The 26,075-nt window shown below is 43.9% G+C and overlaps 1 protein-coding gene across 1 annotated transcript in view; it reads right to left on the minus strand.

The window, feature by feature from the left end:
• Positions 1-26,075, minus strand: part of LOC115261461 (protein eva-1) — a 553,839-nt gene that overhangs the window by 377,918 nt on the left and 149,846 nt on the right. The gene's annotated exons all lie outside the window — the stretch shown is intronic.

A 26,075-nucleotide genomic window follows, 5' to 3' on the forward strand; every position in this document is an offset into this window, starting at 1 on the left:
CACATTAAACGGCCTGATAGATTTTATGCGGCTAAATCTCTTTATCTTTTTCCACTTCAAAAAACTCAACCGCAGGCGTAAAATTCCGTACGTACAGCGATTATCCCTGCTCTGTGCCGAGAATTCACCCAGACTCCCATGTCTGCCTGCGCTTGGTCGGAGGGCTTTTGTTATGCCATGGGTTGGCCATTTCCATCCAGATCGGAGCCTGCACCTACCAACCGACCAAACCAAGAGGAGCTTAGTGGTGGACAGACACGAGAACCTTAGGTAGAGAGCCCGTTGCAAAATGGAAATATTGTGTCTTTGATGTTAAGCTTCGGAGCCGTCGCTTTTGTCACCAACTGGTCGGTCGGTCGAGGGGAGGAAGCATCCGACGACGACGACGACACGATAAGCGCTCCGGCAGTGGACGGCTTTGACCAATGAACCGGAAGTCCATTCATGTGTTAACTGGGTACATCCGCAACAAACACGACCACACGACTCAGATCATAATTTACGTACTCGCCTGGGTGTACGAGGGGATGGAGAGGTGTGCGACCCTTACTTCGATTAACTTTGGTGTGAAGTAAAAATCTGTTGTTGACTGAATTTAACGGATGAATGAACTTTTATTTTTATATTGTAGGTGTTCGCGATGCTTCATCAGAAACTGAAGTAAGTAGTATCTATCTGGGCTAGGGTCACAGTGGAAGTGACATTGATAAACATTAAAATTCTCAGATTTGCATTTTGACTTTAGGTTACGCCAGCCCGTTTCAGAATCCGCCATTCTTGCTCCAGAAATTTGTCATAATAAAATACATATAACATATTATGAAAATTAAGAATACATGGAATCCATTGTTCCAGCTGAGGATAATTGTCCCTTGAATTATGTTTCCGTCGAGTTCACGTTTATTTCGGGCACAACCTGGATTCCATTCCAGGCACACCTTCTACGTGACACTAAATATGGTATATATGATGGGCAAAAATTATGATTTGCTCATGTGTTCAAAGTATGATCAAGCAAAAACTTTTAAATTGTAAAATATGTAGCTTTAGAATATTGACCAACATATTTCAATTATTATTTTTGCCCACCACAACATAAAACGCAATCACAGTGCTACGAAGAAATCTTTCTTTGTGGTTATGAAATACGATGTTTCGTATTCAAAGAACCCAAGCACACGTTTTCTTTCATTCTCCTTAGGGAGCGTCCATAAATGACGTATCATTTTTTGGTCGATTTGCACTCCTCCATCCCCCTCGTAGCACATTCTCCCATGCCTAACACATGGTTCGTCACCCATTCCCAGACTCCCCCCTCCCCACTAAAATGCTCCCCACTAAAGTTCAGTGCAAAATCTGTTCGAGCAGGCTATGTAGGGGAACGTATGCTGGAACAGCTTGATCTTCAGAGTCCGGAAGAAGTAGCTGTTTGGGATACTTGAAAGGTTATGTTTTAAGTCTCCTACCATTCTTGTCTGTTATTTTAAGAATCCCGCCTCTGCCGGATAAGGCTATCGTTCCAAACGTTATCGAAGGACTTGAGACATCTAGCATGACCATGGCCGTGTTCTTTGATAAGGCCTTGTTCCGTATGTTCTCCTAGCTGGTGGATGGTGAAATGTCTCCGTCAAAATTACAAGTGTTCCGGTATGTTCGGACCCTTTGCTGTCTGCTGATATCAACGTTGCAGTTGAGTTCTTCCCAGGATACAGAATGAGAATACATTTCCCTATCTTTCACCTGTTTGGAAAATGGGGTTCTTTTCATGCCTACTGATCGATTTAACGCTGATCTAACGTCAGCTTCGGTGCATCTGTCTTCCATCGACAGGGGCATCATTGTTGTCATCGAGTTTATTAATGATTAATCATACAACTCCTTCAGGGAGCTCTCCATGCCAGCTTCGAGGTTGTGCGCCTCGACCAGCTTGATGGCGACAGCGTTTGTCTTCTCCAGACTACCAGGCTGCTAAAAGCCCCCCAGCCAACCCGATGGTAGTCAGCGTCAACGCTACTCTGGCTGGGGAAATGAACGTGAGATGGTCGGGATGGTAGAGGACACACGTACCTGCGATAGGATGATTTACAATAAATCGAACGTTCTTGTGACTCCCATGGTTTCGCCACAGAGAGCCGCGAGTGTTTTGTTCTTCGCCCGTCACGCTGTTCGTTTGGTAGTTCATCAAATCTCTTGTGAACGGATCCGATGTCCCATTGCCATCCACGATTAAATCCTTGTGTGGGCTGCAAAACGGTGAGTCGAAAATGAAAGCGTCCAACATAGCTCCGGTCCTCACAAGTTCCTACCTCATGCTTCCACGGGTCAAACGATGACAAAGACCGCCAGCTAAGAGTTGTATGCTTGGCTTATAGTGTTGCCTGCATCTGACTTCAGCTAGATTGAGGAAGTACGTCTCGAGAGTCTTTTCACCAAGGAGGTGCGGCTCAAATTGCGTCTGTTCTGGCATCCAGCGGCTGAGCATGAAATGCTCCTCTACCGGAAGCTATCTAAGGTGGCAGCCCCACCACGGTGGATAGGGGACCATAGTCCAACAACAAACTGTTTCCGAAACCCATAAAACCGTTTCTGAAATCGAAATTGAAAGATTACGAACTGATTCAACGACTTTAAGCGCGAAACAACGGACAAGAATTGGAACTTGGAATGTATTAACCTTAGCCCAGCAGGATAAGCTGGCACAATGAGGCATACCGTATAAAGCATGAGATCCTAGGACTGAGCGAAGTCCGTTGGCCGAACATTGGAGAACACATATTGGCGTCGCGCCAAATTCTGCTATACTCTGGCCTACGAGGTGAACACGCTCCTCGCCTGGAATTGGTTTCCTGCTCAGCGCTCACACCCACGCTGCGCTTATGAAGTGGGAACCCGGGTTCGAAACCTTACCATGACCCAATATTACACGCCAACCGATGCTGCTGAATTGCAAGATAAAGAGAACTTTTACAGTCAACTGAATGCTGTCGTGGACAAGATTCCGAAAGGTGATATCTGATGACTTCAACGCGAGAGTTGGTTCCGACAACTCGGACTATGAGCACGTCATGGGACGCCATGGTCTCGGAGAAATGAGCGAAAACGGAGAGCTGTTTGTAGAGTTTTGTGGCAACAAATAAAAGACACGGACACGTTTAATGCTTCCAGTGAGCTATTTGCTCTTTGAAGGAAGCACGACACTAGACAACGGACTAGCATGCAACGCTCAGTGGCACAGCCGAAAACTTTTCCTGACAGCTGCAGCGGGAATCGAACCCGCGCTTCTTAGCACGATGCGACTACAGGCTTGGTGACCTTGGCCACACGACCACGAAGCCACACCCACAATTACATGGTGGTTGAGGATCCGCTCTTTTTTTCTCATTGACCAGTGCACGAAGTGACATGGGTTTCCCGTGATGGCGTCAAGGAAAATCAATATCAAATAGACCACATCTGAATCAGCCGAAAATGGAGACTGTGTTCGCGCACAACGCGAACGGTGTGCAACGCTTCAACCCTGGCGTGTACAGTTGCCATTCTCTCTCTGCTGTTCATCCTCTTTGCATAGTTCCATTCCCACCTTCCACATTCACGTACCACAAACACAAAACTAACCTCGAGTCGCCGTGAGTACAAAGAATACAAAGAAGCCATTCATTATAAATACGAGACCCATTGTTTGAGGAAGCCATGCATGCCGCCGAGGATGCCTGTATCCCATGGGTACCGGTAAAGCGCACGTTCACCCCGATAGATCCCCACACGCAGCGACTCATCCAACAACGAAACGCTGTCAGGCGTCAATCCCAACGTAGTGGGTGCCTGCTGAAGAAACTCGAGGTCTCCCTCCTCAATATCCAGATTGGGGACAGGATGGCGGAAATCAGGAATCAGCAGTTCTTCAGCAGCACCGACCAGATGCGCGACCATATGAGGCCATTCTGGAAAGTGTCCCAAGTCCTCAAGAAAAGGCCACAAGCGGTTCCTCCACTAAAGGACTACACCGTATCCATACTGGTGACCCCAGCGGAGAAAGCGAATGCAATTGCCTGCAAACTGGTGGAGGCACACAACCTGGGTGCTAACATGATAAGCCCCCATGAAGAAACTGTTCGAGAAACGATCAATCAGCTCGACCAACGGATCGACGACGCTCCGTTCCCCGGCCAAGTGACGGAAAACGAGGTCCGAACGGCGGTGAAGCGAGGCAAAAATATGAAGGCTCCCGGCGATGACAGAATCTACAATCTGGTGTTGAAGAACATATCGTCGGTTTCCTGCAATAGGGGCACAACTCAAAAAATGTGAATTTTCAGAATGAGGGTTTGAAAATTAGGAATCTTGAAGCACCTTCTACAAGTTCACTTATTTTTCTCATCATGTGACAACACTAAACGAATTTTGATTGTTGTATCATAGAAAGGGGCTGAAGGACTATCTGTTTCATGAATTTCGGATTACTATTTTTCAACGACTATTGAAAAAGTTGACTGATTTTGAGTTGTGCCCTTATTGTGGAAAATTGGTGAAAATGCGAAAATCTCGAGTTTCTCAAAGAATTTCGGAACGGGTCTTTGTGAGATGAAAGTTTACATAGTTTTTCGTAATTTGCCTTCAAAACCTCAAAAATGACAAATTTCGAGTTGTGCCCCTATTGCAGGAAACCGACGATATCAGCTAAAGCCTATCGTTTCCTAGCTGACATCTTCACCAGGTGCTTCCAGTTAGGGTACTTCCCAACCAGGTGGAAGATAGGGAAAATTGTCCCTATTCTGAAACCTGGAAAGGACCCAACCTCCCCAGCAAGCAACAGGCCAATCTCGTTACTATCAGCGGTCAGCAAAATCTTCGAATGATTGATTCTCCATTCTTCGAAGAAAATCAAACCATCGTGCCGGAACAATTCGGCTTTCGAAGAGGCCACTCAGCCGTCCATCAACTGGTCCGGGTGGAGAACACCATCCAGCGAAACAAAGCACTCTCCAACAACACGGCAATGGTGCTGCTTGATGTCGAAAAGGCTTTCGCCAACGTGTGGCACGACGGGCTCGTGCACAAGCTCGTGCAGGCGGATGTCCCAACCTACATTGTCAAAATGGTAAGAAATTATCTATCCAACCGAACGTTCCGAGTTCATCTTCCAGGTGCCACGTCAGAAGTCAAAGCAATCGCAGCAGGTGTACCCCAAGGCAGCCTACTGGGACCGATGTTGTACAACCTTTACACGTCCGATGTCCCGCAGCTCCCAGGTGGGTGCATCCTCGCGCTCTACGCGGACGACAGCGCAATAATGGCCAACGGCAGGACACCGACAATCTACCGCTGACGGCTTCAGCAAGGGGTTACGGCGTACGTGGCGTACCTCACCTCCTGGAAAATTAAGGTGAATGAAGCAAAGAGCCAGGCCATACTCTTCCGGCATCGCCCCTCGCCGAAGCTCCTTCCCCCAACCGAATGCTTCATCCGAATAAACGGCTGTCCTGTCGACTGGACTAGCGAAGTTGGCTACCTTGGCGTCACCATAGACGACAAGCTCACCTACCGCGCCCACCCGGACAACCTGAAGGGGAGATGCCTCGGACTACTGAAGAAATTATACCCTCTTATCAAGCGACGGTCCCGGTTATCATGCCGGAACAAACTGGCGGTATTCAACGCGATCATCGCTCCGATGGTCAACTATGCGATGCCGTCGTGGGGCACTTGCGCCGCCACCTATAAACGAAAGTTGCAGGTAGTTTAGAACCGACTGCTTCGAACCATCCTAGACGCCCTCTACAATACCAGGGTCAGCGAGCTGCATCGCGCTGCGGGATGCAAAACGATCGAAGAACGCGTCGAAGATGCGATCGACTCCCTTTTCGTGACTGCCACAGCATCAGAATACTCGCTCATCCGAGCACTCGTTATGTAGGTTATCAAATTGTTAGTATAAGTTAGGCTAAGTAGGTTATCACATTAAAATTATCAGTTGCACACAATCTGTAACAAATCACACACACATACACAAATCAAATCGAAACCCAAGCAAAACAACTGTCACAGATAGAAAATAAGCGAATACTTAAGGCTGAAAATAATTATTATAAATCACTTAAAAAGAAAACATGTAAGAAGGTACAAACAAATGAAATAAATCTGAACTTAAAAAACAAAAACAAATTTTGTCATTCAGTTTCTAGCCGTTGTATGGCACGCGTCAATAAAACGTTTAGTACCCAGCAGATATCAGTTTTCGTTCCTCCAAAGCAGCCGAACCACCAATTCACTTGTCCTTCTCAGGACAGAGTTATTCGAACCGATTTTCCGTCTGAGCATCGACACTCCAGGCGTTCCTGAGGAAGGAACTGGCCGATCATCCTTGGCATTCCGAAGAGGAATTGGCCGCCCCAGCAGGGATTCTCCAACCGAGAGTATTGCCCTCGTCATCTAGTGTTGGTGATCGGATATTTTGATTCAATTGAACTGGATTTGCTGGTAAGTGACTGTACACCAACTGTGTAACGGTTCTGCTTTGAGTGAGCTGGGTTAACTGCTCCAGCGACTACCCAACCAAGGCGGGTTTCCTGGAGGATAGGTAAATCGTCGGACAGTTTGATTTGACCTGAATGTCAATAAGGAGATCGATTTCACCAGGAATATGGAAGTTGGGATCGGCAAGGGTAAATCCGGGCGGAATGTTCCAAGTTTTGATGTCGATGGGGACTGACGGGATTTGTCCAGTGATTTGATCGGCGACAAGACACTCCAACTGCTCCAACTGCCTTCTTGATGTGCGGAACAAACGTCGCGCCCACATTGCGTCCGACCATCAACTCCTAATCGGCGAGATCCGACTGCGCATTGCTACGATCCATCGACAGGAGGAGAAAATCGGGCATCGGTTCAACACACGCCGATTGGAAGACGCTGTGGTGAAAAAGTCCTTTGTCGAGGAGCTAGAGAACCGTGCTGCGAATATTCCAGAAGGTGGAAGCGTAGGAGATCAATGGAGTGCCATAAAGAACACCTTCATTGCCACCGGCGAGAATAATTTGGGTGAGCTATGCACCCGAAGAAAGCAGTGGATCACAGATGATACCTGGATGAAGATAGAGCAGCGAAGGAAAGCCGCGATAGAGCGAGCGAAAAAACCAGGAGCTAAAGCCGTAGCCCGTCAGCGCTATCTGGCTCTCGAGAAGGAAGTGAAACGCTCATGTAGACGGATCAAAAGAGCGTGGGTGGAAACCTTTTTCAAATGTTGGCCACGCCATCAACACCTGAGCATGATCCGCCAAGGGTTTGGCGCATTACCCGTGCCAACACCGAAGCTCCATCAGTGCAGGATATAGAAACAGCCCCAGGGGTCGATCGCATATTAGCTGAGATGCTCAAAGCTGACCCCGTAGTATCCGCACAACTACTGCATCAATTATTCTGCAACAGATGAGAAATCGCTACATTTCCGGCCGACTGGATGCAAGGCGTCTTAGTAAAGGTATCCAAAAAGGGTGACCTGACTGTATGCGATAATTGGCGGGGCATTATGCTATACTGTGTATCGTTCTCAAAGTCCTCTGCAAAGTGATTTTTAACCGGATACAGGAGAAGAATTCCAAGAGTCTCTCTACCTGGTGTTCATTGATTACGAAAAAGCTTTCGACCGTCTCAATCACGGAAGCATGTGGGAAGCCCTCAGGCGCAAGGGTGGCTCTTGGTGGCCTCATTGAAGCACAGTACAGGGCATTTTCGTGCAGAGTACTGAACAACGGTGTTTTGTCCGATCCCATCCGGGTCGTTGCTAGAGTGAGGCAAGGATGTATTCTATCACCGCTACTGTTCCTCATCGTAATCGACGAGATCATGGTTGGTGCGATTGACCGGGAACCAAATCGTGGATTGCTGTGGCAGCCCATTACCATGGAGCACCTAAATGCCTTCGAATTGGCTGATGACGTTGCTCTCCTAGCTCAACGGCGCTCTGATCAGGGCAAGCTCGATGATCTTGCCAATCGTTCCTCAGCGGCAGGCCTTACCATCAACGTCAACAAGATCGAATAGTTAAATGTAAACCCTTCCAGTTTTACGGTAGCTGGGCAATCAGAGGAGTATGTTGAAAGCTTCCAATCTGTGACAGATTGCTCTTTTGTATCTGCGGGCTTTAAATTCTGTGTTTAATAAACACTGTCACGTTTTTTAATAAGGGACAAACGATTAAACGATTCCATCATTTGCTAATCACGGTGTACAGCATAATTCAAGCTGAGTGATATTGAAAGAAATTTCATCCAGAAGAACATTCCCGTTCACACCCAAGAATTAAAATTAAATTACTAGGTACTGACCTCGATTTAAACAATATTGACGCAGATGTGTTGCGCCTTAAAATATCTCTGTTCAATGAATCAGACTAACGTGAGTATAGAAGAAGAGGTATAGAATCATTTTAATTGCTTGGCTATTAATCGAACAGCATGGATCGACGTGCGGATATTAATAGAGGATTCATCATTCGACAATGTATATTATTCGATCTTTGAGTTGAAACGTCCAAATTCATTTTATGAACCATTGACGCCGACTGAAGGATGCCACGTATGATTAATGACCAACCTCAATTCGCGTAGATACGTGTGTACATTGTCGATACCATCGACGGGATCCGTTCGTTAGTGAGCGAGCAGTGTGAGTTGAGTGCACTTTTCAAATTCGCACCTGTGTGGCAACTACCAACCAACCAACCAACCAACGCAACCCACGGTGCAATGCCCGTCCCGTGTTTCTATTTGACGTCGATCAATAAACCAATTTGAATTCCCCATCGAATGCTGCTGCCAACGTAGTTAGAGTTGTCACACCAGCACCGAACCGCCAACCGCGCCAACCCAACATCGTCACCCGAAATCGACAAGACAAATGGTGACAGAAGTATGTTACCGAAATAGAGCAGCGCTGCACATTTTTGCAGCGAGTTTTCGACCAGCTGGTGTCTCGTCGGCCGTCCCTCGAGTGTGTTCTCGAGATCGTATGTTTGCTGCTAATTCTATGCTGCTGCGGCAGTTAGTCAGACCAGAGTGAGTGCCCGCCCGTCTGCCTGCCAGCTGCCAGTTTGCTGTTGAACAGATTTGTTTATGCTGCTGGTGCACTGCATCGGATCAATGTACTCCGCAAGTTGAAGGCGGAATTTGTTTCATTGAAAATTAAAGTACTGCTTTTCCGCTAACTTTTTGTTAACTCTTTTGTTTTGTAACGAGATGTCCAGATATTTGTATTTCAAAAATTGCTAGACCTAATCACAAATAAAATAATACATTCATTAAAATAAACTCCAGAAAGCCACAAAATAAGTCAAGTCATAATTATTTTTTCTTCTGCCTTGCACCACTCGGCCAGATTTGAGCACATCGTTATCTCCTTCCATCATGACAAATCACTTATAGCTCTGATGGGAGCTCAGCCATCAGAGCAACGTTGAACCACAGCTATCCGGTCCAAATAGTTCCATTTGGAAAATTAAGCTCCAGAGGATAGGCCAAACAAGCGATCCAAGCCTGGCTTGCAGTTTTTTTTTGTTTTTGTTTCAATGGGCAATGCCAAAGCGAGATTTCCATAGAAAACCTTCCAACAAAAGAATCGCTTTGAAACAACACTTCGTCGAGCTATGCCGCTCGCTCTATGCCGCCGTGTGTGCCGTGAAAATATGAGTAGGTGTGCCAAAGCAAAACAACCCATGGTGAATCAGACAAAACCAAGATTCTCACTGAATGTGTCACACCGACGCCGCCTCTTTTAACATGACACCGTTTTCTGGTGTCGACTAAAGTGACCTAACTGCATCGTGTGGTAGATGTGTTTTATTACTATTTTTTAAATAACGTGACATAATTCGTATTGAACTATCCTGTAATTGTTTTTGATCGACTATTCAACTCGCCATCAAATTTCCTCAAACAATGTACACACTTCAACAGGCACAACTGGTCAATGTGGCACGGAAAAGACTGATGGGTAACACCAAATATCAACTACATTAAGGTCATAAGCTTCTTCTCAGCAACTCCTATCCCTATCGCCTCGTGGCCCTGGCTGGGCAACAAACAATCTTAGAGGAGATCGAGTAACCTTAGGACAGCCGAGCACTGGGGCTGGCGATGAAAAGAGGGTCACCGATGTGCAACTTTCGGGGATAACAAAGTCCCTTAGCGTAGGTAAGGCCCTAGGTCCGGACGAAGTTCTGAACCTGGCCATAAAAGTAGCTATTGCAGAGGCTCCCGAGATGCTCAGATCTGCTATGCAGAAATGCCTGGACGTAGGAGTTTCCACAGAAGTATGGAAGAGGCAAAGTCTGGTTCAGTTGCCAAAGGCAGGGAAACCACTCGAAGACCCCACGACATATAGACCAATATGCTTGATCGACACGGCTGGGAAGGTGCTCGAAAAGATCATCCTCAACAGAATGCTGAGGCAAACCGAGGGCGTAAATTATTATTATTATTATTTATTAAAGAGGTAAACGCTATCCTGTCGATTACAAAAACCGCCAGGATAACGCTCCATTGTATGATAAGGGGATTTCGTTACTCTACAGTAGTAACTCTGGATGTAAGAAACACGTTCAATAGTGCCTGTTGATCGGCTATTGCCGATGCGCTCCTGCGTCTGGGAATACCCGGGTACCTGTACCAGATTCTCGGAAGTTACTTCCAGAATAGAGTACTAGTTTACGACACAGAGATGGGTTGCAACGCAGTGTTGCGAAACTCATGCTCACGAGTAAAAAATACTCACTCACCTTACTCATTTGTGAGTAATGCTCACTTGCAACTTGCAAGTGCTTTCACATAAACTCAGGAGTTCCATCCTAAGTCTGGTTGAATAGTCGGATGTGTTCTTCAGATATTTCATAAACTTACAAAACAAGGATTTGAACTTTGAACCATGTTTTCCACATAGTGAAGTATTATTACAAACACCCTCTGCTTCTAACCTACTTACTTGTGTGATTTTTCTATCGTAATTCATATATACATACCTCTCATCAGAACTACCAAGGTCATCTTGAACATACCTGCAACAGAAAAGATGCAACAATAAAATATTAGGAATATTGTGATGAAGCAATAGTGTAAAAAATAGAATTTTAACATTCAGGAACGATGAAAATTGGATAAAGTTCCAAAATGTCGCATCATGATGGGCATAGACGACCTCAACACGAAAATGGACTTCGACAATACGAACTATGAGTGTGTCATGGAACGTCATTGTCTTGGAGAAATAACCGAAAACGTCGAGCTGTATGCAGAGTTTTGTGGCAACAACGACCTGGTGGTTTGGGGCTCACTCTTTCCCCCATCGGCAAGTACATGTCGTCACGTGTGTATTTCGTGATGAACATAATGCCAACCAAATCAATCATATATTTGCATCAACCGAAAATGGAGACGGAGCCTTCTTGATATCCGGAATAAACGCAACTCGCATTGCTCAAATCCAGCAGCAGGAGGAAAGCCTCGGGCGACTCAACACACGCCGACTAGAAGATTCAGGTGTGAAGAGATTGTTCGTTGACTAACTTCGAAACCCGAGCAGCGAATGTTCCGGAAGGTGACAGCGTTGAAGAACAGTAGACGGCCATCAAAACATGCCTTTTTCAAAACCAGTGAGAATAACCTGAGTGAACTGCGCACTCAGCGAAAAGAGTGGATCACTGATTAGGTTGTGGAGCGCAGAAAACCAGGGGCCTCGATAGAGCGGGCAAGAACCAGAACAAATACTAGTCACGTCACGGTATTCGGTTCCATAAACGGAAGTCGAATGCTGTGACGCCCGAGTGGAGCACAGGTGGATCCGAAGCCAGTGAAAAACGCTACTGAAGTTACTCACCGACACTTACAAATCGAACATCTTCTTTTTTCTACGTCCGACCAATCATCAACATCTCGGTATACACGAGCATTGAAACCACCTTTTGATTGCAACTGACATAGCCATTCCTCGAGTACACGCGTCGTTACTCCACTGTTCCGATACAATATGTGGGATAGAACATCTCTACCAGGCCCGTGCACAGAAGTGGCGCCAAGGGAGACGTTTTTCCTAATTTCAGCAAAACGTGGAGGAGCGCCTAGTATATAAAGCGTCGGTAATGGCGAGGTTTAACAGCCATAGCCCCCCCCTTTTTTTCCTTGTTGGGGACATAATGCCACTGCGACCATTAATTTGATCTATTGTGTCCCCCCCCCCTTGTGCACGAGCTTGATCTCTACTCATTGTGAACCTCCTCTTCTAAAAACCCAGACCCCAACTGTTGAAGATGATCCTCTCGAGCACATTCATTTATTCATTTAGCATAACTTCACAATTATAGTGAAACTGTATCAACAATTCTTCGCCACAACACTCGGTTCGTGACTGCAGTTCTCCATCATCGAACACTTCCCACACTTTCCAGATTGTTCTGTACCTGGTCCGTCCACCTTGCACGCTGCTTTCCTGGTCTTCCTGTACCATCCGGATCTCTTGCAAACACCATCTTTGCAGGGTTGTTGTTCAGCATTCTCACAACATGTCTCGCCCATCGTATTGTAACAATTGGTCACATAATGTTGACTTGTAGTTTTACCACAAGTATGGTTTATACTTTTATCTCTTCTTGTGTTCACAAACTGAGTCCGTCTCTGTCATTTTGGGAAGGAACTCATACACTTTGTCCGTCACTCACCTGTCAAATATTGTTTATTTGCAGCGGTTTGAATCTGAATATTTGCATGCAAGAAACAACGTATAACGGCAAAACAGGTAACCCACAGAGGACCGTTTGTCAAATTGTCGGCAAAACTCGGGTCCGTTTCTCAAAAATTTTAGCTTTCGATTGCTTGGCCTAAATTACAAGCTACCTTTCTGTCCGTATCCTTTGAAGGAATAAGAAGTGCGCGTCGTGTACTCTAAAGTTAAAGTGTGTTCTTGTTGGTTGATTATTAGTGTTAATTACTTAAATGTTTGGTTTTATTATAGGCATAAACTTAAAATCTAGTCAGTTCGTTAAAATCTTAAAGACTAATATCACAGGAAAATAGTACGGTTTAGTTAAAAACGAAAGCAGCAAAATTGTTACATTGTGTGCTGAAGTTCTTTTGTCCTTTGTTTCATTATGAATAGTGAATAGAAATCTATTGTAATCAAAAATTGTAATAGTCGACCATAGTGCGTGAGCAGTGATCTGGTAAGGTCTCTTTCCGGCAGGTTCACCTCTATGGACGACCCGAAGGCTGAAGGATCGGAATAAGCAACCCTTTTCGATCGGCAATCCCACCCACGGACAGAATTATATCCCGGCCGAAGGACCCGAGGACCTTAGAGCTGGCCTGGTATTTATAACGGCGTAGACGGGTAGAGCTCTTTGTCGCCATTGAAAAAGGGATCCGCCGAAGCCAGCTTTAATGCCTGCCATTGACCCCATTACCGGTAGCGCCCGCCATTTCCTGCCAATCGCCAGCACTGCCTTCCGTCTTCTACCAACTGTCAGCACCGCCTTCCATCGTCTACCAACCACCGATACCGCACTACATGCCACGACTACCCATCACAGATTGTAAAACCGCAAGTATTAGAATAAGACATAGTGACGTCACTTTATTGTTAGGCCTATCCAGGAATAAATTAAGGAATGTTGCACGAATTTCTAATCGGTGGATTAGTTTTGCTCAGTGTTTCCGGATTTGAGTAATTTATGCTGTTTTTTATTATTTCCGTTTTTTTCGTGCTCGAGTTGTGAGTTCCCAGGCCTCGCCCTGATTGGACAGTTCTGAAGGGTAGGTTGGTGTGGCTTTTGAGCACCCCTATAGTGAGAAATCTGTGGTTCATCAATCCAGTGTTGCGTTGTTTCTGGCTTCCCCCTTTTGATTCCGTGTAGGTTCACATTGTTGGAAGCTAGTCCACCATGGCCACGCAGGCCATAGCGAGGCTAGCTCCGTCGATGCCTGTTTCTAAATTACAATGAAAATAAAACGCTAGACATCTTCCATCAAACTAGACGGCTGCCGACTGATACCTCAATCAACAACCGCCACACTCTTTATTCATTCCAGGTATATACAATTTGACCATCTTCTTCAATAACAACATACCTACGCCAACAAATCTACCTCGATCCAACACTTCAAACTTGTACCTGAAGGTTCGACGCTACCCGAGCGTTCAACGCTACCTAACTTCCAACACTCCTCCTTAGCGTCGCAACCTTCGAAACCACGATCACCTCCTCCTGGCTCGAAGCTCCTCCTCACTCCAACGCTTGGCAAGTGGCCCAACTCCGACGCTTGCACCAGCTCCACACCAGGTCCGAGCTCCGACCAGGTCCATTTCCGAGCTCCACCTTCATGTTGTCTTCCGGATCACTCCTCCTGTCGCCAACCTCTTCGTCCAGGTGCGACCACCGAGCTGCATCCGACCCAACTTACAACAATCCTCGAGCTCCGTCCGGTGACCAGCCAGCAGTCATCCAGTTGACCCGTATCGCCAACATTCCCATGGATTCTGTCCTCCGTTGCAGCCAATCCATCCGCCCAAGGATCCCGTGCTGCGACTCCGCGACTTATGCGGCCGATCCTTCTCCCGGTCGATACGTGCTGTGGAACACGCTCCTGGGCCCATAACCTGTTGGAAGCTAGTCCACCATGGCCACGCAGGCCATAGCGAGGCTAGCTCCGTCGATGCCTGTTTCTAAATTACAATGAAAATAAAACGCTAGACATCTTCCATCAAACTAGACGGCTGCCGACTGATACCTCAATCAACAACCGCCACACTCTTTATCCATTCCAGGTATATACAATTCGACCATCTTCTTCAATAACAACATACCTACGCCAACAAATCTACCTCGATCCAACACTTCAAACTCGTACCTGAAGGTTCGACGCTACCCGAGCGTTCAACGCTACCTAACTTCCAACACACATAACTGAGATTGTGTGAGTGTAACTGACTGACAGCATTAGCGACCCTGTTCCAACATAAATATCGTTGATGGTAGTGAATTTGTAAATATTAGCTAGCAGGCTACAGTATCCTTCCAGCTGGATTTCGTGAAAATCGTGAACTCAACATGTTGATCGAAACTCTTAAACAGTTTCTTACACCGTCCATCGTCGCTTTGATCAATCTTATGAGCTTCCCGGAGAAGCCGTCCTCGTCCATGGTTTTTCATAGCTTTCTGTGGTCGATGCTGTCGTACGCTGCCTTGAAGTCGATGAGCAGATGGTGCGTTGGAATCTGGTATTGGCGGCATTTTTTGGATGATCTGCCACTGCCGCACAGTAAAGATTTGGCCTGTTGTGGAGCAAACGTCAACGAAGTCGATTTGATAAATTCCCATAAACTAATTAACTTATAACTTTGGGTGAAAGACGACCAAAGATGATCTAGGATATCACTTTGCATACGGCATTCAGAGCTGTGATCGCTCGAAAGTTCTCTCACTCCAACTTGTAGTCTTTATTGTAGATGGGGTAAATTTCCTTGCATTCCTCCGGCAGCGGTTCGGTCTCCCAAAACCAGTTTATCAGCAATTGACCAACTTTTCCGGGCTCGTCTTGATGATTTCATCTCCAATACCATCTTTACAAGCTGACCTTTTGTTTTTGAGCTGCTGGATAACTTCCTGAAACGGACGGGCTTGGTGGTCTAGTGGCTACCGCTTCTGATTCGTATGCAGAAGGTCATCGGTTCAAACCCAGGCTCGTTCCTTTCCTCCTCCTTTGTATCCTTCTATCTACTTTCTCTCTTTCTTTTCGCTACATATACAACTCATGCATATGTTCATAGCCATCACTAGAACCAGAAACTAATTGAAAAAAGTCGTTTCCCTACCTTACAACTTCACAGCACAGTATACATAAGCGTGGTTCAAAAAAATCGTTTTTGCTCCACACCGCTTATTCGATTCCTAACCAGATTATATGCCTTCTCCCAAAATTTGAGCTCATTTGGTTGAAAATTGAGACTGCACAAGCCCTTCAAAGTTTATATGGGGATTACTATGGGAAAACGATGTTTTTCATTCAATCCACCGTAGCATTTCCCCAAGTGCCCTAGTGGGTAAGTCGACCCTTGATAATGCTAGGCTACTCTATCAGCTACATCTTTGCCGAAGACCGCATTCAAATCGAACGCCTCATTAATTAGTTACCGATTTTTATCCAGAATCGAAATCTTTACTCATGATGGTTAAACTATTCGATGGGCATCACTGCATTTTGCAGTGAAACATAGTAGCCATGATTTCAGTGTGGTATCTTTGGCGCCATATGCAGCAATGTTGCCTGCTGGGAAGCTGGAGGATCACTGTTAAAGTTTGCCTAGTTGGATACAAATGAATAACTAATCAATGAGGCGTCTGATTTCAATGCGGTCTTCGGCAAAGTTGTAGCTGATAGAGTAGCCTAGCATTATCAAGGGTATCCCCATCCCCATCAAGAGTAATCCCCATACAAACTTTAAAAGGCTTGTGCACTCTCAATTTTCAACCAAATCAGCTATTCTTTTTGGGAGAAGGCATGGAATCTGGTTACGAATCGAATAAGCGGTGTGGAGCAAAAACGATTTTTGGAACCACGCTAGTATACATATATAACACCTACAATCTTACAAGTTACAGTACAGGGCCCATGTAGCCGAGGCGGTAAACGCACGGGTATTCTGCATGACCATGCTGAGGGTGACGGGTTCGATTCCCGGTCGGTCCAGGATCTTTTCGTAAAGGAAATTTCCTTGACTTCCTTGGGCATAGAGTATCTTCGTGCCTGCCACACGATATACGCATGCAAAATGGTCATTGGCAGAGGAAGCTCTCAGTTAATAACTGTGGAAGTGCTCATAGAACACTAAGCTGAGAAGCAGGCTTTGTCCCAATGCGGACGTTACGCCAAGAAGCAGCAGCAGCAGAATCTTACAAGTTATGCAACCAAAGCGAACTGTGCTTGACCTCCATAGTATTCAAATACCCCAATCCGTGCGGGTTGTGGGGACGCAGATTGCTCTCGGTCTCTAGTAGCAACAACCATCACTCTCTGCTGCTGGAGATCTTCCTGAACCTCAACGGTGGTGTTGGCTCGCTGTTGCTTCCTGCTTAATTGACATACTCGTATCTCTCGCTGCCTTGATCGTCCATGTCAGCGCTCTTCGCATAATTCAGGTGTTCGTCGTAGTGCTGATTCTATCATTCGATTATCTCACGTCCGTCAGTCAAGATGCCCTCATCCTTATCCCTGTACATTTCGGCTCGCGGCATAAAGCGTTTGCGGAATGCGTTGAGCTTCTGGTAGAACTTCCCTGTTTCTTCCAGGCGGCGTTTTCTCCCGCAAGAGATGGGTCTGCTATTTCCGCGTTCTTCTATATCGCTCCACGTTCTGCCGGCTCTTCCAAAATTTCTCTACACTCATCGTCGAACCAATTGTTCCTTAGGTTCCGTTCCACGTACCCAGCGTCGGTCTCAGCTGCGTTGTTGATGGCTGCTTTTATCGTGCTTCAGCAGTCCTCTAGTAAGGCTTCATTAAGCTCGTCCTCATCCGGCAACGGTTGATTCAGTCCCTCCAGGTCTGAGGCCGTCGTAGGTACCGTACTTTGTTGATCACGGAGAGTATTTGGCGCATTTTTACCATCACCACGTAGTGGTCAGCGTGGATGTTATATTGTGAACGCCACAATAGGTCCTGGCGTCGATAATATCGGAGAAGTGCCGTCCGTCAATCAGGACGTGGTCGATTTGGGTTTCCCTGTGCTGTGGTTTAAAGATAAGAGCACGGCGAGATTAGCAAAATAATGCGTATTGCACACCCTTTCTCTATGCATTTATATTTGGATGTTTAGTCGGTTATTCTTTTAGCAGTTGATTTTTTGTTTCGTTTTTGGAATGAATTACGCTACTAATGTATGCATGGATCCTCTACTGTTATTATTTCCAACCTAATGAGTATCATTTTTCCAAGTTCAACGTCAGCTGCTGTTTGCGGGCACAACCAAATTGGCAAATTCCCCAAAGAAAACAAAAAATCATTGCTCCAAGTTGGCAAATCTTCGCTATCAGTGTACACTTTCCATTTTTCAAAATGCAATCACAAGTCAACCGTCAACGGATTATGTGCCACTCTTGTGACTTGCACTCTGAGAGCCAAGGCGGAGGATCCACTTTTGCCAGCAGAACGGAGCCGAGCAGCGTATAGAGTAGAGCAGAGCGGTGCACTCGGCCAGGCACCCTGGCACCGATCCCGAAGATGCTTGTGCCGAAAAGACAGATGTGAAAATTGCAAATGAACGTTGTTTTATGTATTTTTATCGCTTTAAATTCATACAATAGTGAAGTGTCTGTTATTCGTTTAGACAAGCGAGCTAGTTACGTGGTGGAAGGAATCGGCAAAATGGGAATGCTTGGGTGGAAGTGGGTCGTCGTCGGCGGAGGGGACATTCTTTCATTCGGTGCAAGCCATGCAATCGGTGCTTCTTCCTATGATGATGCCCGAATGGGAGCGCACTCACAATGCAATGGGTAAAAATTCGCTTCCACTTGCACCGCAACACATAAATGAGAACTGAGAGGAAACTTATGCCATATAAACGGAAAAACAGATAGAACCGAAGCACCAAAGAGGGAAAAAAGGAAGACTGGAGCTGAATGCCAACTGGAATAGTTTTCACGCAGCCGTCATTTTTCACTCTGTTGTTTTATTTTCCACTGATTATTTATGGAATTTATGTTTACAGTTCGAATCAATTTGAGCGCAAAACCTAAATCCGGGAAAAAGTTTCTGAAAATTGTCATGTTTTATTAATGATTTGTGGCGGGCTTTTTGCTGTGAAAGTTTTCATTTTTTTTGTGGATTGTACTGGACTCGAACAATTGAAAGGGCATCTCCCCCATTGTGTGTCAGTTGGCTGGAACGTTGGTATTGCTTCGTTGGAAGTTGGTGTTCCGAAAAAATGTTTTTGTTAGCATCGAGTGAGAATCTTTTATGGTTGGAACATTAAAAACGCTTTTAGTCGTTGTGCAATCTTGCACCACAGCTGTCTTCGAGAAATGTATCTGGGTATATATTACTTGCGAAGTTCTATCAAAACGCATTGTTTACTGAATTAGGAAATACATTTTAAGCAGCTGTCCGCATTGGTTTTTGTAGATAATACCCACACAGGATGATCCGCCGATAATGACCATGCACAAATCTAGAAAAATGACAGGGTTAGGAATTGATGAAGACACATTTTGGTATGACAAAGAAGCAAGGGCACATATCGTCGGCTTCCTACAATTGGGGCACAACTCAAAATTTGTCATTTTTAGAGTTGCGTCCCTATTGCAGGTGAAACGATTTTCTTCGATCCAGATACTTATGATCGCCAGATTCCAGACGGGAATCAGTTAAAGCCCCAAGCTGCTGGTCTTGAGCCAACGGCTGCTTCCGGGGTGGGCGCTCAAGGCCTCTTTTAGTTACCTGGATCTCAGGGTCGTTGAGGTGGTCTTTGAGAATTCCTGGCGTGTAGGTGCGGTAAAAAGGCGGACATTACAAGGTGGATTTTACAATGGGAAAACAAGATTTCTAACAATGAACACTAAATAAACTCGACTGTGGTTCAGAGGGCCATACACAATTTATTAACACTAAATTCTGAAGTCTTGGGAGTTTATTAGACGATGTTGAAAGGGGGGGGGGGGGGAGTTACAATAATGGAAAGAGCACCGTAGAACGTTGCGGCCGTTGCTGCTACGTGGCTCAGGGGCTGAAGGCGTTGCTGCTAGCTGGGGTCTCCCTTCTTCGGCTTCTTTTTCTTCTAGTTTCTGCTTCGCTTCACTTTCTCAAAAGTAATTGAGAGGGGGGGGGGGTATTGACGGTAAGGCCAGAATTTCTACGGCCATTGTTCCGCATGGCCCAGAGAGAGATACCACAACGCGCGCGCACTTCCACAAAGTCGGAGAATCGAGCGAGTTGTGATCCTACTCCGAGGAGGCCACTCCTTGCCACTTCCGACTATCACTGCAGATTCACCAATGTTCACCACACTCGCTCGATTATTGTCGTACGTTACCGATCAAAGTAGGCTTAGCTCAGCTGGTATTAACTTTTATAAATCGGTGTCTTCTTGCCAGCCGTTGTGGTGTAGCCATACTAAGACCAAGCCCACCCGTGGGCTTCATACTACACACGCAACAGCACGTCGTTAACGATTTTTAATTTCGTTATCCACCCATTTTCGCACCGATCGTTCGTGTCCATGTGAGTAAAATAATGATCGGTCGCCTTTGCGCACCGGTGGTCTCTATTCTATCCGTAAAATCGGTTTTTTGCACTTCTGTAAATTATCGCAACATTTTGTGTATTTCTATGGTGTTATTGCAAATCTTATTCAGTATAATAATCTGTGCTCATATTTTGAAAGAAGGGGTTTTGGATAAGACTGAAAACTGTTAGTAAGAATTGAATTCAAATAAATAATTCCCTTGGAGATTTGTACCAGTTTTGGTGCGTTTAAAGATATAATTTTCTCAATAATGTATGATTGTATTTAATCCCGGAATTCAAGCAATTCCGGCAAACTTTGTCTTGTCTACTGCGTTTTTTGACGTTTCAAAATTCATTCCAAGACAAAGTCCCCGGTCACAAAATGTATGGAAGATCGATTTACAAAAACTCAATTTTTCCATGTTTTTGCCTAATAAACCTTCCTTGGGTGAAAACTAACAGAACAAAACTAAGACGACCAAAAACGGACCGCGGTCCCACGTATGCCACTGCATTCAATATTCATGTTGCCTTTCTCGCAAGAAATTTATCTGAATTTGAGATTATGAGCATCTTTTTTAATAATTAGGTTTATTGAATAATTACATCCCTTGCGTTTCCTTTGCATAGTTGTCTCCTTTACAACTTCGCGTAGGTCAAGATTCTTGAATCCTGGTCATAGTAGAAGCTGTCTTCTAACAGTCTGCGATAAATTTGCACAACCTTTTTTCATTATCGTGTATATTAACATCAGCTAATTCTATACTCAGTCACAACCTTAGTTACAAAGCATCAATCGGAAATCTTAATATATATTGCGATCATTTGGATGCTGGTAAATGAATATTTTGTTGGAAGCAGATTCTATGCGCTTGAAGTAGACTGCGTATTTGTCAAAGTACATAATGAGCCCACTCTCCTTTTTGGCACTTCATACAACAATTGATGTATTTTAACATCCAACGCCTTGCTTTTTCTATAACGAGGAACCTACGATATGGCAGTCCTGCACACCGCCAATTTTAATTGGTGAAACTTGACAGCTCGACTACAGTTTTTAAGATTTTTATCGGTATGATTTAGTTTTTACAAAAAAAATAACTGTAGTGTTTCTATGATATCTGAGTTGAGTTAGGTACAGTCAATGCATCTTTGAAAAATCGTAACTACTCTTATCTAATCTCATACATACGCGGAATCACCCTGGAAAGCAATCGTGATATTTTTCTTGTCAATACTGATGCTTGCAGCATATCAGAGATATGACACATGCATCAAAGCGGCCTGGTCTACTGCGTTGTATTTACGCGCAAAGATGATTCTTCGAAATACTTGGAGTACAGAATATTTTATTTCGGCAAGGTACTTCTCGAATTTACAGGGTAGGAAGGATGCGTGGACATATTGTACCAAACGATCCAGATTACATGTAGATGAATATGTTTTGAATATATGAAAATGTGTATAATAGAGCTATGAATAAATGTGTAATATTGGAAAAATCTCCCTTATTGTTGGGTTGTTTTTATAGATCTAATGTCGAACCTTCTATTCTGTATGATCGGTGTTATTCACATGGGGTTGTCGCAGATTTTTTTTTTCTGCTTTGCCCTATTGTTTCTACAAGGGTGAAGTTACCCATTTCGCACACTTTATTCCTAATGTCTCGTTTATTTAATTTATATTTTTAAATTTATATTAAATAAACCACCCACTGACGACCACCATTTTCAAAAACAGCAATCAAACCAAAACTCCTTTGCCTTTTTCGAAATATACACGACACAACGAAACGCGAGGCACAGCTCTTTCAAAGAGGAAGATTTCAGCCCGGAAAGTGAAGAAAGAAAACCTTGTGGTCACTTATTACCGTCAAATGGTATCTTTTCGGGTTAGAAAATACGCACATCTTCTCACCGGAATCTGCGATGGATGACGATAATTTTGGAACTTGTCGGAACGAACTTCGCGAGTTATTTATTTGGACATTTTTTAAATGTGCGAAACTAAGCTTTACTTGCTGCGTAGAAAACCCGGCTCAAACATGTACGTGTTAAAACAGCAAAACTCACTGAATCATTTCTTCAAATATTAGTTTCGAAACGATCGGCCGAATCAAAAACTAAAGGTGCGATTATGAGCAATCGTAACTATTTTTAAGAGAAAATCAATACATTTTCGATATGCATTATCCTAAAATTGGCGAAGAAGCGGAAACTTTGTTCATAACATACTCAAGCAAAGCTTGTCAATTTAAACCTATTATTTTTCTGCGTTTGTATTGTCACTCTATCACAATTGTATGTCAGACAATTTGTTGTGTTATTCGTGTAACGATCTATGATATTAATTGGTTGAAAATTTCAAATATTTGATGCAAACTAAAATAAATTCCTAGCTATACAAAACAAGAAAATCATTCTCTAGAAACTATATACCTGGCAACAAATCCATACTCATGTTCTTTCGTCTCCTCTTTACGCTACCCAGAGAGCTAAACGCGAGAGAGCGCACGAGCCTACGGATAGAGACCGTACTTTGCGTGTCTCTATATTCTAAGCCCTGCTACGAACCGTACGTAAACTTTTCGCTTTCGAGCCCTACTTAGCAGCGACCGGTGCGGTTCGCTTCTTTGTTCGGGGCTCTACTTAACGTTAAAACGATTGATGGAGCCCATGAGTGGGCTTGGTCTAAGATCCGTACTCTCTTTAACTATTTTGCGTTTTTAAACTGATTGTGACGTTATAGCTGTTTGTTTGTATAATTTTAGGTTTTGTTTTATTAGCGTTAATGAATTAATTAACACTCGCGGAACTGTCACCGGATCGTTTTTTTGTCTTCTTCACTTCTCCGGACCAAAACCCAAAGAGACTCCCAAATTCCCACCATGTCATTTTATAGTCCTCCCAGAAGGCCCAAGGAGAGAAGGGGGGTAGTCCTTCCACCCCGCAGCTTGACTTGCTATTCAGAAATTACATATCATGGCTTTGGTGATAAATGCTCATTCAAAGACGCCGATGATGATGACTGTTACTCACACACTAAACAGATTTTAACAATTTTTTGAGTAAGATGTGATAAAAATTTAGTTTAATAAAATTCCGATTTGAGGCTACATGCGAAGCCTTGGCACTACCTAACGGACACTTGTTTTCCATTTTTTTGTAAATAAATAATCTAGTAATTGTCTATCTGAATAAATATGTAAATAAAGCATCTAATACTGTATAGTAAATAAATAAATAAATAAATAAATAAATAAATAAATAAATAGAACAAAATAAATAAATAAATCGATAAATAAAGCATCTGATTATAAACAAATCTACAATCGGAATATATGAACAGAACAAAATAAACAAATAAATAAATGATAAGACACCTTAAACTACTAAGTGTAACATAAACATTACTCAAACATAAAACTGTGGAGACCAACATTTATTATACACTTAGACATATAAATAAATAATACAAAAATACAATATTCAACAAAAAACCCCAAATTAATCCACCTAGAGGTGATAGTGCCTTTCTCGTCGTATATGTTCACACGATGTTTCCGTCGACGTAAGTCAAAGTGATTCTGAATCCTGATATTTTTTAAGAAAAGCAAGCATTTTATCAAAGCCATCATTGAATTGGATTAAAACTTATTGATGGTACATAGTCCGATGTTGTGTTCAGCGTATAAGCAGAGCTGAATAATATCAGATTTCTCAGTTGACTGCTAGAGTACCTTCACTAATATTGGGAGCTGATCGATATCAAGACGATACTAACAAGCTAAGATATAACTTTTCACACAATCACAGATCACTTTGCGGTCTTCGATAATTTTTTTTCTGCACGTTCTAGGTTATATTTTATTGATCGTTGAAAACAAGAACGTAGTGAGTGAAGTGAGACGTCTGTTTGTATGTGGGTTTAATATGTCAAGATTTTGTTGTCTTACACATATTTATCGCTTGCATTGATTTTATTTACTTTCGTAGTTACGGCGAAGCATCAAACGCTGGTTGTGCAACCCTACCGGTTGTCTCTAATGTGGTATGAGCCTATTTTCTAGTTAACCGTTCCTCAGGTTATTAAAAAAGCCGTGATTTGATGTGTCGCATGGTTTATTTGATTACTTTCTGGAACAGGTTCCGGAACACCACCGGGTCTCCCAAACATAGTCTGAGGTATTGCTAACGTACATTTGGTTACCTAAAAAACACGATTTGATTTATCTTATTCATAGGTACAGATCACTTTTACATTTGACCACTTCCAGTGGGACACCCAGAACTAGTTTCGGGACACTACCGGTTGCAGGGTTGCGACCATTCATTTGCAAAGATTTACATTCATTTGCTATTATCTCAGTTCAGAAGCATGCTATCGAAAAACAATGTACCGTCAAGGCGCCATTCACCGTGGGGGCTTCATTCATCTTGCGCCTCCCAATATTTTTTCATTATTTCCATATTATGATTGAATGATGTGACAATTTCCCTTCAATTTCACCATAAATACAACATACACATAAAACAATACAACATAAATTGTCATATCATTCAATCATAATATGGAAATAACGAAAAAATATTCGAAGTCACACGGTGACGGTATAAATGAATTTAACCTTGTAATTTTATCTGAAAATTTGCTGAATAACATTGAGGTCGCAAACGTATACCAAAGTCGTGAGCGAGCTGTGAAGACAACTCTCCACGCGGTGAATGTAAATTACATTCACGCTGTGGAAAGTTGCCTTCATAGCTCGCTCACGACTTTGGTATGCATGTGCGACCCCAATGTTATTCGGCAAACTTTCAGATAAAACTATAAGGTTAAATTCATCCATACATTGTTTTTCGATAGCATGCTTCTGAACTGAGATAATAGCAAATAAATGTAAATCTTTGCAAATGAATGGTCGCAACCTTGACCGGTTGTCTAAAATATGGTCTGAGGCTCTGTTCTTACGTGTAACTAATGGCGGTTAGCCACAGCTACCGTTGGCTGAGGAGAGGGTCACAGAAGGTGACCCTTCCCAGCGGCTAACGAGACTCTGTATTAGGACCTCACATCTCAAGGTCGGCACACTTATCCTACTATTTCGCGGATTCAGGGAAACACTTGGATTGCCTTTTTCACACTCCTTTATATTTGGTATTTGTGTACTTCTCTCTTTCCCTAGCTCTCTACATTCACTCTACTTCCACCCACTTTCTTAATCTAATCTGACCTTTTTCTTCCTTCTTCGGGGCCCCTTTCTCCTGCTGCCATCATTCACCGATACTCTCCTTCCTCGTCCACCTTCTTCTTCCCGTTTGATGCGTTACAAATGCAAAAATGGTCATGGCTTGAGGAAGCTCCAGTTGATAATTGAGAAAGTGCTCGTATAACATTAAGCCAAGAATGAGTGTAGAATACACAAAAATAAAAACTAAAAAAAAAAAATAAGCCAAGAACCAGGCTTTGTCCCAGTTCAAACATTTCACCAAGAAGAGAACAGAGAGAAAAAGGAAACATATGTTCCCTGACTTATTAACATAATGTACAGCAGCTCAACTATTAACAGAGACACCATTTAGGATAAGCTGTATGGCAATCACCAGCTCGTCCCTGCTTAGATCGCTCATGGTAGAGCGCCTTAATTAATACGTCGTCGTTAAAGTACGAGGATTTGTAGTCAATACAGCAGCGAACCACTCTGATCGTTGTGAGTGTAGGTATCGTCTACACTCTGTTAGGCCAAAAAGTAACGTCGAGCAGGCCCGAGCACAGAAAAGACGACAAGGGAGGGTTTTTTTCCTATTTATTTTGCAAAGG

The sequence above is a fragment of the Aedes albopictus genome, chromosome 3 (assembly GCF_035046485.1).
Source record: "Aedes albopictus strain Foshan chromosome 3, AalbF5, whole genome shotgun sequence".
NCBI lineage: Eukaryota > Metazoa > Arthropoda > Insecta > Diptera > Culicidae > Aedes > Aedes albopictus.